This window comes from Pinus tabuliformis, chromosome 9 (assembly GCF_031772625.1).
Source record: "Pinus tabuliformis cultivar Carrire ecotype Pingquan chromosome 9, CPIR1, whole genome shotgun sequence".
Classification (NCBI taxonomy): domain Eukaryota; kingdom Viridiplantae; phylum Streptophyta; class Pinopsida; order Pinales; family Pinaceae; genus Pinus; species Pinus tabuliformis.
In genome coordinates this window covers 905,743,411-905,747,525 of record NC_142307.1, presented here as the reverse complement: position 1 = coordinate 905,747,525, position 4,115 = coordinate 905,743,411, and the positions used below count along the sequence as shown (strand labels likewise).

Below are 4,115 nucleotides of genomic sequence, written 5' to 3'. Positions count from 1 at the left end.
ACCCGCATTACCTCCAATCACTTAGAAAAAATTTAAAGCAAAGTTAATCTCATCCAAAAAATAAATTACCATCTTCTTACTCAAACAAATATTTAGGATTTGTCTGATCGTTAACAGTGATCTTAGCCTTCAGACCTTCATGCTCAATTTGTATTTGAGGTTACACTTCTCGTATATTTTGAATACGAAACTAGAATTATTAATCACTTTTTATTTAATGTTATAACTTCTTAATAATATTTAATTATTTGGTCTTTTGGTGAAGACAAGAGAAACAGGGCGGAGCAGCCATGTCTAAGAGAGGTCATGGAGGTGGCGCAGGGAACAAGTTCAGGATGTCACTAGGTCTACCAGTGGCAGCCACGGTGAACTGTGCAGATAACACAGGAGCCAAGAACTTGTACATAATTTCTGTGAAGGGAATCAAGGGTCGTCTCAACAGACTTCCTGCGGCCTGTGTGGGGGATATGGTCATGGCCACTGTCAAGAAGGGAAAGCCTGACCTGAGAAAGAAGGTTATGCCTGCTGTCATTGTTCGCCAGCGGAAGCCCTGGCACCGAAAGGATGGCGTTTATATGTATTTTGAAGATAATGCGGGTGTCATAGTAAATCCAAAGGGAGAAACGAAAGGTTCTGCTATCACAGGGCCCATTGGGAAAGAGTGTGCTGATTTGTGGCCTAGAATTGCCAGTGCAACAAACGCTATTGTGTAATTAGCGAGATTGTGCAATATGCTTAGTAGTTGGTTTGGTAACATCTTTTAGGGGATTTTGATAAATCTAGAAATTTTAGAGCTGCTCAATTTATGGGAAATTTTTGGTTGTGTTTTGAGTTAAAAAAAAATAAAAAATATTTAATTATCTATTAACTGTGATTCTTGGAGGGGCAAAAGGTGATCTAATGACCTCTTTACCAGAAAGAGAAATCTGGAAAATGAACAATGGCCATGGCTAATTGAAGGAAAAAGCACACGTCCTTTGCTGGGAACAGGACCAGTGATTCTTTAAAGCATAGTTACCAAGTTCGAATTCGAATTCGATACGATACGATAAAAATTCGGAAGAAAAAAAATCAATTCGGGAAAAATTCGGCACTATACATCTTATATATATATATATACTTTTCTTTCATTTTCTTCCCATTTATTTTGAAATTTAAATAAATTTAATCAATATAATATACAAAACTCAAAAATATATCTGTATTTAGTTTCCAATTTTATTTTAAAATCCTTTATTGAAAATGAGATTAACTCAGACAAATTACAAAAAAGCACACATAAAAATCAGACACAAAACATGGGCGGAAAAAGGCTTCAGCCTCAGGTATTCTCTCTCACATTTTCATTCATTAAAATAATTGAATATAATGTTACAAATAAATAGATGAGAGATAGTGTTCTCAAGATAGTGCGTGCTATCTTAGACACTTTTGGTTGAGATAATTTCTCCTTTGCTGGAGATAATTTCTCACCAGACACACACCAATATAGGAGTTACCTAAACTAACTCCTATCTTAGAGGAACAATCCAAGAGTTAGGCACAAATTCCTAACTTGTAATATTTAATTTATTTATTTATTTTTGGATTTATTATTGTTTTGTGAGAGAGGCTAACATTTCCCCCCTCAATGATAAATCCAAAATAAGAACGAGGAACCATCTTCCAAGTTCTCATGTTGATCATCAAAAACATTGCTTGAAAAAACCGCCAAAACTGGATGCTGGAAAAAACTCAAATCTGAAGAGAACATGAATCAGCTGCATGCTTGATTCATCTCTGAATGTCGCTTGACAACTCCATCACGTTCCAAGCCGCAAAAGGATCCAACTGTCCTTTTTTTAAAACAGCATCCGGTGTCCACTGACACAATTTTGATGAACGCCCACTGGCGTATTTGCTGATGATGATCGCCCACTGGCTGATGATGTTGAAAAACAACTCAATGTTGCTTTTTCTATGATGAAAGTTGCTCACTGCGGCTTTATTGTTGGTCGCCCACTGGCGAATTTACTGATGTTCGCTGTTGATGAAAAATGCCCATTGGCTGATGAAGATGCCCACTGGCTGCTCCGCTGATGTTGTCGAGACTTTCAGTCTGACAACCACTTGTCAATTTCATTGACATTTTCCCACCTTTGTCAGCTGAAAGGAGAGACAATCTTCTCCAAAATATATTTGAACTCCCCCCCCTTCAGGTGTAGGAGAGTTTCACTGTTGTACTTCCTCATTCAACTGCATGAGAGTACCATCATCTGTTCACTGTTGGCTGCACTATGTGTAATTGTAGTCGGTTGTAGAACTGAGACAATCGTTTGACTGTGGATGACCATTCCCAAGGATCGATCCATTCATAATGTATCTTCAATCTGGCTGATTTTTGTTGGTTGCGACATTTTTCTAAGGAATGATTGGGCTTGCCACAATGGCAACAAGGATGGAGATCAAAACACTGATCTTCCATATGACCGGTTCTTTGACAATGAGAACATTTCGGTTGTACATTAACTTCAGGTTGCGTGCAATTCTGTTTGTCTGCAATTTTGTCAGAACCTACTGAGGTGAGTTGTTCAAGAAATCCTGCACTCACAAACTTAATTGGCTTGGAATAATCTGGGATATGTAAGTTGGTGTCATTAGTGACATATCCTAAGCCTCGTCGATTCTTGTTATTTTGAATCTCTTCCCAGGGCTTGATGATGGGTTTGGAAGAAATTTGAATGTGATCATGAACAACTTCGACACTTGAAGTTGTTTGGATGAGTGATTTGGAATCAACATCATTATCTTCATCTGTATGGTTGAATGACTTGGAAGAAGCATTCTTTTGTTGCAGCTCATCTCTTTGTAGTTGCGACTCTAGTTGAAGGAACTCAATTGTTTCATGTGTTTGTCGTAGATGCCGTGAAATATCAGCAAGAGTTTCTTTGCTGATGTGCACCATGTCTTCATCACTGGAGATGATCAAACTGTGAAGAATGTTTAACAACTGAATATGTTGTGCCATCTGAACTTGCTCACTTGAAATCAGGCTCTCTTGTCGTAGATGTTGTGCTTTGAACTGTTGCACTTGATTTTGTTACTTGGATGACAGGCTCGCTTGCTATGGGACTTGAATGGCACGCTCGCTTGATTTGTTGCTTATTGCACTTGCTGGGAACACTTGCTAGAGTTGTAGAACTTTCTTGCTTAAACTCTGGAATTCACGCTCGCTTGATGACGATTGTGTTTGTGTGAATGCTCACTTGCCTTACTTGATGACTTCACGCTCACTTGAAGGAATAGCTACGCTCGCTTGATGTCAATCTCAACTTGCTTGATTAGTGTTAGAGTTGAACTTGTTTGGTTGCTTTGATGGTTGTTTCAATGATCTTCACTCTGGCTCACTTGAAGGTTTGAACCGTGTACTATTTTGATGCAAATTGCTTGAATAAATACTCACGCTCGCTTGCAGGAGATGTGAACTTGTTGCTTGTTTGCTTTAGAGTTAAAATTCATGCATTCACTTGATTCTGCTTAAAGGAAGGGTGTCGAACACTATCGAAAATGCACCCAAAAAAAAAAACTTACAATGATTTTAATGACTCACTATAATGAATTCAATTTGACTCAATTCAAGACTTGGGTGTCGGTTTCAACCGAGAATGCACCCTTACAATTCAATGTGATTTGAGTTTGATTACAAGTTCAATCATGTTGATGTAGACTGTGCTTTGAAACGTTGAAGTTTACAGATTCATTAACCTGATTGTAGTGACGTAGACATTGCTTCGAAATGTTGGAGTCTGCAGATTCATGAACTTGATTGTATTGAGTGAAATTGTTTGTTGGTGTAGAATGCCGATGTTGAAAACTTTGATTATTTGTTGTAGTGACGCAAATGCATGTGTTGAGCTTAATTATCCTTCCTTGCTTGCATTGAACTTTATGTGTGTTAAATGAGATCATTTATGTGTCAAAATTAGACACAAATAAAAATGCAACAACATGAAGCATACACCATCATCAACACACTCTTCGTGTACCTAAGATCCCCTTATTCAATTTCGGGCGGATCTAGGACACAATCACCACAAAAAATATGATATCTTTATTAATCACTGAGTACATCTGAA

At 37.9% G+C, this 4,115-nt stretch overlaps 1 pseudogene; it reads left to right on the top strand.

The window, feature by feature from the left end:
- Positions 1 to 257: 257 nt before the first annotated feature.
- Positions 258 to 802, top strand: LOC149151700 (large ribosomal subunit protein uL14 pseudogene; annotated as a pseudogene).
- The last annotated feature ends 3,313 nt before the right edge of the window (positions 803 to 4,115 follow it).